Genomic DNA, 10,938 nt, shown 5'->3' on the forward strand with positions numbered 1-10,938 from the left:
TCTGAGCCGTCCTCCTATTCTCAGCATTCCTTCTTCATCACAGTAGGGACTAAGTTTGTACTGAGGACTGTGTGTGGGGATGTCTTTTCCACCAGCTATGCAGGTAAGTTCTTCCTTGAAAGCTTCCTCTTGCACACTTTTGATGATTGCCTTTTCTGCCTTTGCTAGCTCTTCAACGCTGCGTGGCTGCTTGCAGTAATGCCATGAACGGCATGTCTGATCTTGGGCTTTGTTCTTGATGGATCGGATGTTGTGGACTAGCAAGCTCATGGCCCTGATTAGCTTCTTCCATGAAGAAAATCGTTCAAACCTCTGACATCCGAGCTGAGGTCGATTGGTGAGCAGGTGAGTAACTGTTGCTCGTACCTCCACATCCACATCAGGGTCAATGAGTTCATAGGCTTCCGTGTCTGCGTCTCTGTTGGCATGTGACAAGAAGGCAGGCCCCTTTAGCCAAGCGCTGTCACTCAACATGGCTGCAGACACAGACCGGGTGCCTATGTCGGCTGGGTTACAGTTCGTGGGTACATAGTGCCACTGCTTGGGTGCTGACGATCTTCTGATACGTTGCACCCTGTTGCCAACATATACATAGAACCTCCTAGTCTGGTTACTAATGTATCCAAGGATTACACGACTGTCTGTGTAGAATTCAACAGCATTCAGTTCAATGTCCAATTCACTGGTGATAACTTCTGCAATTTTCACGGCTAGAACAGCAGCACCCAGTTCTAATCTGGGGACGGTGTGCGCAGACTGTGGAGCTAGTTTTGCTTTGCCCGGTACAAACACGATGTGAGGATTCTCTTCTACATCAATGACTTTGAGGTAGGCGACAGCTGCAATAGCTTTCACTGAAGCATCAGAGAAAACATGTAGTTCTTTCCTTGTAGCCATTGAAACTGAGGTAGCAGCATAAGGTCTTCGAATCTGTAACTGCTGAAGATCACTGAGAGAATCTCTCCATGCACTCCATCCAGCCTTCCTGTCTGCAGGAAGAGGAGAGTCCCAATCCAAAGTCTTGCTTGAGAGTTCTTTCCCTGAATTGTGACTGGTGCAGCAAACCCCAGTGGATCGAATAGACCGTTGATGGTGGCTAGGACACCTCTCCGTGTGTAGGGTTTGGCTGTGTTGGTCACTTGGAAGGTGAAAGTGTCTTCAGTTAAGTTCCACCTTAGGCCTAGGCTTCGTTGAATAGGTGTTGCATCGTCATCTAGGTTGAGTTCTCTGAGCTCTTTGGCACAATCATCAGCAGGAAATGCTTCCATGACTTCCTTGCTGTTGGATGTTACTTTGTGGAGACGGATGTTGGATATGGCAAGCATTTTCTGTGTCCGTTTCAATAGATCGATCGCCTCACCGGCTGTGGGTCGTGAAAGAAGCCCATCATCTACATAGAACTCTCGCTCCGTGAAGCAGCGCGTATCTGAGCCAAATTCCTCTTCGCCATGAGCTGCAGCGCGTCGAAGCCCATATATGGCAACTGAAGGAGAAGGGCTGTTGCCAAATATATGAACTTTCATGCGATACTCACAGAGGTCATTGGCAGGATCATTGTGCTTGTGCCAGAAGAACCGCAGGAAATCTCGGTGGTCCTCCCTGACAACAAAACTGTGAAACATCTGTTCTATGTCCACGGTCACAGCAACAGCTTCACGTCTGAACAGCAACAAAACACAGACCAAGCTGTTATTTAGGTCGGGTCCAGACAGCAGGACGTTATTGAGTGAAACGCCATGGCTCTTCGCACTTGAATCAAAAACCACCCTGATTTGGCCAGGTTTCCGCGGGTGGTAAACTCCAAAGAGAGGTAAATACCAGCACTCTTTCCCAGCTGGGAGAGGAGGAGCCTGCTCAGCATGGTCACGGTCGAAGGTGTTCTGCATGAAGGCGACAAAGTGTTTCTTCATTTCAGGTCTTTTCTCCAGAGTGCGTTGGACAGAAGCTAGCCTTGTGAGTGCCTGGTCGCGACTATGAGGTAGGTGTTTGCGAGGTGTTCTGAATGGAAGTGGAGCAACCCAGCTGTTTGTATTGTCCATGAACATCTCTTTATCCATAAGCTCTAGGAACAGTAAGTTTGAATAGCTACAGGCCTGTGAGTGCTTCCTAAGCAGACATCACCTACAATGACCCATCCCAGGTCCACTCTCTGGGCATACGGCGTATCATGAGGACTATTCCGCTGCTCCCTTACTTTGTGGACTCTTAGTAAGTCGCGGCCCAGCAACAGGAGGATCTTGGCTTCAGGATCCAGTGGTGGGATGGAGTGTGCTATGGGTTTGAGGTGAGGGTGGTATAGAGCCGCCTCAGGAGTTGGGATCTCAGCCCGGTCACTTGGAATGTTACTGCACTCGATTAACGTGGGCAAAGTGAGCGTTGTAGTTCCATCTAGTGACTGCACAATGAACCCTGTGGCTCTTCTACCTGTCATCTCGGTTGTTCCAGCACATGTACGCAGTGTGAAGGGTAGGTCTGATCCCTTGATGTTGTACATGTCAAAGAAGTCAGGTCTCGCGAGAGACCGGTTACTTTGGTCATCTAGAACCACGTAAGCTCTTGTCACTTTCTCTGGGTGTGCTTCAGGAAAGATCTTTACCAAACAGATCTTGGAGCAGGACCGTGGACTTTGACCCTCCCCACACACCTCAGTGCAGCTTGACTCGACAGTTAGTGGCGGTGTTACTCCTGCGCTCTCCCCGCCATGCCTAGATGGTGAATATGGCGGTCCAGGATGGAGAGCTGAGACGTGATTCGTACTATCACACTCCCTACACCTAATGACTGCAGTGCACTCTTTGGCCATGTGACTCGTTGAGGAGCAACATCTAAAACAGGCACCAATGTCCTTCAAGAGGGCTTTACGTTCCTCTAAGGATTTGCTGCGAAACTCTCTGCAGCGCTTGAGAGGATGCGGTTTCTTGTGAAGGGGACACTGCTTCTCTACATCGCCAGCTTTGTGTCCTGAAACTTCCTTCTTGTCTTTCTGTTGTGATATATCTGTCTTGTGGGCAAACACTAGACCAGGGGTCACCAACGTGTCGCCCGCGAGGACGTTATGAGTCGCCCGCGGGCTTGTTTTAAAAACAGCTCACTATATTGCCATGCACCAAAGCGCTGCATCGTTTATGGTTTTGCTGCTATTAGCGATTGTGCGGGAAGACCGCTAGCAACCGACACGCGCACATGAACATTATCCCCCCCCCCCCCCCCCCCCCCAGCTCAACAACTTTCATTTGTTTTCATTTCATTAGGTACTCTGTGTTACCAGTTTGCAACCTGAAACCTGGATCATTGCGTGCCCGTGCCTCATCGCAGACGAACTCACAAAAGAAGGAGAATGGAGGGAAGGTTACACCATGAGTGTTCTTGTACTTGAAGCCCTGTTTAAGCCATCGCTCTTGGAGGTTGTATGGTAATTTTTCCACTATAGGAGCGACACCACGTGCAGTGTCCAAGTAGCTAAGGCCAGGGAGGTAGCCTTCCAGCTTAGCAGCTTCTATCTCATGAAGGAGATCACTGAGTTCTCTCAGCTTCACTGGATCCTTGTTAGTGACCCTTGGGAAGTTTGTGAGCCTGTCAAAGAGTGACTTCCCTATAATTTCCGGAGAACCGAAACATTGTTCCAGGCGTTCCCAAGCCTTGATCAATCCAGCAGAAGGGTTACCTACATGCATGGATCTCATTCTTCTGACATGCTGTGCTGACTCTTGCCCTAACCACTTAATTAGGAGGTCCAGTTCTTCACTGGCACTGAGGTGTAGTCCAGCGATAGCGTTGGTGAATGATGATCTCCATGCCCAATAGTTCTCAGGAGAATCATCAAACCGTGAGAGGCCTGAGGTAATCAGATCTCTGCATGCCAAGTATCTAGCTACATCACTAACACCTGAACTGCCATCTACTGGCTGTTGTGAAACGCCACAGAGAGGTGAGAACTGTCCTGCGCCAGCTGTAGGTTGCCATGGAGATGTGTGATGAGGCATAGGCTTGGTGGGTTGCGGTGTTGGTCTATAAAGTTTGGGCATTTTATAAGAATCTGCTTCAACTGTGAACTCAGTAAGGCGCTGTCTAAGAGGAGACTCAGATTTCAGCACATGAATTATTGGTGATGTGGGTTGTGCATGTGGCTTAACATCCTCTGTTAATTGTAACTGGACATACTGACGTGTTCTCTCTTCCGCTTCTTGCTGGAGTGATTTATCTCCAACCACTTCAGACTCCTCTGCCGCTTCAAGCGCACTAATTTCTGCTAAGGCAGCTACCACCTCCCTTTCATGTCTGAGTGCGTTTAATCTAGCTTCAATTTGTGCTTTCTCAATCATAATGTCTGACTCCTTCTTAGCGAATTCGGCTTCTGCGCGGGCTGCCTCCACTCTAGCATAAGCTGCAGCTACGGCTCTGCTGGCTGACGATTTGCCGGACAAAGATTTACTGGAAGACGCACCAGCAACTGACCTGGTTTCCACGGTAGAGGAATGTGTTGTTTTTCCATCCATCATTCAGATAAGCTGCAAACCAGGTGTGAGTAGTGGTAACGATGATGAGAAGAAGTAGGATAACAATTGAAGATTACTTTCTTTGAATAGTTCCGCCCGCCGCGCTGGATGCTTTTTTACTGTTCTGTCCTCGTCAGGCACCCATTCGCTTCACTAGACAGACAGCTAACGTTGGGATGAAATTCTGAGTCAGAAGCGAGTTTTGAACGTTTATTTCAATCTTCCGATACATATAATTCTCCCTTTTTTCTCTCTCGTAAAAAAGCAAAGCCTTCTCAAGGGCAAGAACGGTCTAAGGAAGCACCTCTTCATTTTTGTGATGGTTTAAATTAACTGAAAAAATGAAATTCTTCTCGAGCTAGAAAATGACATCACAGAAAGTTCCATCAGTTGAAGGTAGGCTTAATAATGGACTTTTACTAAGAGACACTAGGGTAGCGCCAGAACCCAAACATTTCAATGTCATGACAATAGGCCTATGTCTATTCTGGGTTTTATAAGGCGTTCCCGACGAAGCTCGGCAAATAAACTGAGCTTCAATATCCACATGATCCTCGAGGAAAGGACACGTCATGATGACGTGTTTGTAATTCTGGTTCAGGTCCAAGTTAACCTGCCAGCGAGCAGGTTAGCTTCAGAGCACAAGTTGCTATAGTAACTGACTCAGGTTCTCTTTAAAATTGGTTTCTGGAACGGAAAGCCTTGAGTTTCCGTGAGTTCTGAGTTAACTTACCCAGTTTTCTCGCTTAACCCGCTTCTTGGAATACCCCCATTCCAGAAAGCGGGTTAAGGGTCTAACTCAGGGTATGTTAACCCTGAGTTAACTTAACCTGAGTTAACTTAAACCTAAACCCGAGTTACTTAAACCTAAACCCGAGTTACAAACACGTCATCATGACGTGTCCTTTCCTCCAGGATCTTGTGGATATTGAAGCTCAGTTTATTCGCCGAGCTCTTCATCGGGAACGCCTTATAAAACCCCGAATAGACATAGGCCTACTATCATTTTCAGATGAATAAACCTTATCATTTTTCAGCACAATCCATTACTTACATTAGTAACATTATTAAGCGTCGCATTTCAAATATTACACATCACAGATCAGCCCTCAGTTCAGTTTTTTACCTGTCTCTTCTTTTTTTTGCTAGTGGAAATTTTCTTTATAGTGTAGGGTGATGCGGAACCTGTCAGTAAAGCTACTGTATGTCTGTCTCAAAAGTAAGTCTGGCATTAAAACGACTAGTGCCCAGTTTTGTGGTGTCTCCTGGACATAAGCCAGTTATAGACATCAAAGAGGAATTCCACAACATCGTAGGTCCTTAAGCAAAGGAGAAGCAGTATATAACTTCATTCCATTAAATTTTTAAAGATTTCCTAGAGTCATTGGCTGCATTGATGGAACCCACATATGCTCTGTATTAGGGCTGGGTATTGATTCAAATTCCAAGAATCGATCCGATTCCGATTCTGAAGATTAAGAATCAATTTTTTCGATTTAATCCGATTTAATCGATTCGATCCGATTCAATCCAATTCGGGGTTTAGTGTTATTAAAAATGTATTTGAGCTGTTTCCTGACTGTGTACAGAAGCAACATGTTAAAACTAGTATTATATCGATATTAATCAGCAAATAGTTACTGGTAGTTGGTAGTTACTGATGGCTGGAAGACTGGTGAAAAGGGTAATCATAAATCTACCTTCAAGAAAGGTAATCCAGGACAATAAACAGAGGACATCTTTGAGGTGTCTATATCTGCAACAGTGGACTCCTACTGGGACACTAACCAGTGCATTATTATTATGATTGAAATAATTAAGAATTCACCCAAAAGCTGTTGCTACCAAATGCATTTTTATTTTAAAAGTGCTCACACTTAATAAACTGAAAGTATAAAATGTAAACGTGTATTTTTCTTTAAGAACAGAACTCTCACGTTACGGTCCCCGACCCCTCCGTTTTGGGCGTGTTAACGTCGTCTGCGTCTAATCGTTTACGTCGGTGTATCTCCGTGGGTGCGGGTGAGTCTTGTGATAGTCCTCACCTGTGGCTCGTCTCGTAATCACGTGGGGTTGATGTGGTTTGTCTATTTAATTTGCGCTCGCGCAGCGTCCTGTGCTCGTCGTTGTTTGAGTCACACATGTTCTATGTAAACGTGTTTTATGTGCGCTGTCTGCGCTTTGGTAAATGTAATAAACGTAACGATTTGGAAAGTGCAAAGGTTTCTGTCTTGTCCATCGCCTTGCGCCCAACGTTACAAGAACATTTTAAACTTTTTTAAACTGTAAAAACACTGGGTAAACGGTCAGTGACACGGACTAACTGTAAATAGTCACAGACACTGGATAAACTGTCCTTCTGTTTTTAGATTTCCGATTTGAATATCGTCGTTACCGGCACTGTCCGACGCCAAGTCGTTTTACAGTTAATTAGACCGAGCACGCCTGCGTGAATTCAGTGACGAGGCGGGGGTAAAAGTTCACTAAAAAAATCGATCTTTGGACGTACGATTCGATAATCAGATCATCATATGCGAATCGATTCTGAATCGGAAAATCGATTTTTTCAACACAGGCCTACTCTGTATATATTTTATATATATATATATATATATTTACGTGCATGGAGTGCACGTTGTTTTCTGTCTACTTTCTTAGGTGCACTCGTTGCTGCTGTTGATCGCCCTCTGGCCGTGGACAATCAACATTGGCAAGCCCCACCAATCCGGTCACAGAAAGGCTCCATCGGCTAACCAATGGGACACTGTGGAAGGCGGGCGTTCTGGAATAAATGATGGCTGCAAGGACAGAGAGAGGGAGACACCTGATTGCTGTTGTGTGGCTGATGTTGTGTGCATGAGTGGTGTGTTGTGCAGAAAGCCAGCATTGTTCTAATTGTATGTTTCATGTGGTGTGTGAAGGGGGTTACCAGGTTTCCTGTATACCCCAGAGTGTACACTGTGCTCACTGTTCATGTGGGAGGCTATGGTGGGGTAGGTTAGTTTCTTTTCTCTTGTTTGTAGCTTTGTTTTGTTGTATAGATGTTAGGAAGGAGGCGGGCATCATGTTTGTATGTTTGTTAGGTTAGGGGTTTTGTTAGGCAGGGAAGAGTTTTCTTATATTTCTTTCATTGCTTTGATGCCGCCTGTGACCCACCGTAGCCAGACCTGTGTATGTGGTATGTGTACCTGCATCCCCGGTAATAGTATTATTTTTTCTTGTGAGAGGTATTAAAAAGGTCTTAAGTCATTGAATTTGAGATTTAAAAATGTGCAGATACCCTGATAATATACAGAGCCGGAGTGGCTAATCAGGAGATTCGGGAGGATTCCCGATGGGCCGGTTCATGTCAATCTCTAGTTTGGGCCGATTGGGAGGGGAAAAATAATTTTGGGCTGGATTTGGGCATGAAACTCCCGGGCTGAAAAAGGGGCTCACTCCGGCCCTGTATATACACTGCTCAAAAAAATAAAGGGAACACTTAAACAACACAATATAACTCCAAGTCAACCACACTTCTGTGAAACCAACCTGTTCAGTTAGGAAGCAACACTGATTGTGAATCAATTTCACCTGCTGTTGTGCAAATGGAATATACAACAGGTAGAAATGAGAGGCAATTAGCAAGACCCCCCCTATAAAGGAGTGGTTCTGCAGGTGGGGACCACAGACCACTTCTCAGTGCCTATGCTTTCTGGCTGATGTTTTGGTCACTTTTGAATGTTGGTGGTCCTTTCACACTCGTGGTAGCATGAGACGAACTCTACAACCCACACAAGTGGCTCAGGTAGTGCAGCTCATCCAGGATGGCACATCAATGCGAGCTGTGGCAAGAAGGTTTGCTGTGTCTGTTAGCGTAGTGTCCAGAGGCTGGAGGCACTACCAGGAGAAAGGCCAGTACACCAGGAGATGTGGAGGAGGCCGTAGGAGGGCAACAACCCAGCAGCAGGACCACTACCTCCTCCTTTGTGCAAGGAGGAACAGGAGGAGCACTGCCAGAGCCCTGCTAAATGACCTCCAGCAGGCCACAAATATGCATGTGTCTACACAAACGGTTAGAAACCGACTCCATGAGGATGGTATGAGGGCCCGATGTCCACAGATGGGGGTTGTGCTCACAGCCCAACACCGTGCAGGACGCTTGGCATTTGCCAGAGAACACCAGGACTGGCAAATTCGCCACTGGCGCCTTGTGCTCTTCACAGATGAAAGCAGGTTCATACTGAGCACATGTGACAGACGTGACAGTGTCTGGAGACACCGTGGAGAGCGATCTGCTGCCTGCTACATCCTTCACCATGACCGCAGTGACTGGTGTGATGGTGTGGGGGCCGCAGTAATTTCTTTGGAGGGCCGCACAGCCCTCCATGTGCTCACCAGAGGTAGCCTGACTGCGAGATGAGATCCTCAGACCCCTTGTGAGACCATATGCTGGTGCGGTTGGCCCTGGGTTCCTCCTAATGCAGGACAATGCTAGACCTCATGTGGCTGGAGTGTGTCAGCAGTTCCTGCAAGATGAAGGCATTGAAGCTATGGACTGGCCCGCCCGTTCCCCAGACCTGAATCCGATTGAGCACATCTGGGACATCATGTCTCACTCCATCCACCAACGTCATGTTGCACCACAGACTGTCCAGGAGTTGGCGGATGCTTTAGTCCAGGTCTGGGAGGAGATCCCTCAGGAGACCATCCGCCACCTCATCAGGAGCATGCCCAGGCGTTGTAGGGAGGTCATACAGGCACGTGGAGGCCACACACAATACTGAGCCTCATTTTGACTTGTTTTAAGGACATTACATCAAAGTTGGATCAGCCTGTAGTGTTTTTCCACTTTAATTTTGTGTGTGGCTCTAAATCCAGGCCTCCATTGGTTAATAAATTTGATTTCCATTGATGATTTTTGTGTGATTTTGTTGTCAGCACATTCAACTTTGTAAAGAACAAAGTATTCAATGAGAATATTTCATTCATTCAGATCTAGGATGTGTTATTTGAGTGTTCCCTTAATTTTTTAAGTAAATTTTTGACATGCTGATTGCCTTTCTTTAGCTGCTGCCGCTGTATTACATTTACGCTTAATAATATCAAAATATTCTGCATACACAGTCATTAATACTTCAAGCTACAGTGGTGTGAGATACGATGATTTCCGCATTTAAGTGCATGATAAACCTTATTTATCTGCATTCCATTAAGAATGTCTTTTATAGTTACACGTGAACGCGCTTCTGTCTGGATCAACCTACTCAGAGTTGAGCGACCCTGATTACTTTAACTCCGATCAGCCGTTTTGGGACCGAAAACTCTTGAGTATGTGAGATCATCCCTATCAGATTTGGTGAGAGACATCTATGGGGCCATGCTTTTAGTGTACTGCCATCTTCCGGTGAAATATAAAATCCTGCGCTTTTTCCGGGCACATTGTTTCTTTCTTGAGCCTCTGCTTTATCAAATCACCGTATGTGAACGGTTTGCCGTGCTGGTTTTAGCGACTTCATAGCTTGCTGTTGTGGCGTTTTCCTGTATTTTGTTAGCACGTAAAAAAAACTTGTTGATCTTGCAGGTTAGTTGCCATTTGCTAGACTTTCTGTGTTCGTTCAGCAGTGGTGTATGATTTTTGGCCTCATAATCCTGACAGACATTTGTACTCTCATCACAGCGACAGCTTCATAGCAAATCAAACAGATACACTTTCCGCTGATTTCTTTGAAGAAATATTCATTTTCCAGTTTGAAATCTTCTACATTCAACTTGATATTTTGAGTTTTTTTTTATGTGCTGCTATTTCTGGTGATTCGTGATATTTTTTTGTTTAGTGGAGAAGCACCGTTTCCACGACTGGCGCCATCTAGTGTTGAAACTGAGAAGTGTAACAGACTTGAGCTCAAACTTCTTGTTCGGGTCATATTCAATTGTGTATTTTCAGAATTTGCCGCGGGCCGATGAAAACTGAACATTGGTCCGTAGTTTGGACACCCCTGACGTATGTGTAGTAATAAAGCTTAACAAGCTTAACGCACGTTAAAGGCAGGTGAGGTGTGTTTATATAGGCACTTGTTTTCGTGGAATAACTTAATTAAGAAGTGCTTATCCAACAACAGACTGGTTCAACAGGCAGGGTGGGGCCATTAGTACGTGGATAGAAAAAGAAGTGCTGCGCGTGCTGCCTGCGCGCGAGGCAAAAGGCCGCTCGTGCAGTTTAGCGGGGGTGTCCGCGACGGAGCCAGCAATAAAAGTATGAGGAAAGTGTAGAACAAACCTGGATCTATATGAAAGGCTGTATTGAAAAGGCCTGCCACAGGAGTGAGTAAATAAATACATAGCTAACTAGATGAAAATAAATACCTACAGAAAGATGAATCATTGCATGCGCTACTTAATACGTGTTCCAAATGAAACAATCGTACAGACACTCGGTTAATATAATTGCATTCATAAATGC

The sequence above is a fragment of the Brachyhypopomus gauderio genome, unplaced genomic scaffold (genome assembly GCF_052324685.1).
Source record: "Brachyhypopomus gauderio isolate BG-103 unplaced genomic scaffold, BGAUD_0.2 sc74, whole genome shotgun sequence".
Taxonomy (NCBI): domain Eukaryota; kingdom Metazoa; phylum Chordata; class Actinopteri; order Gymnotiformes; family Hypopomidae; genus Brachyhypopomus; species Brachyhypopomus gauderio.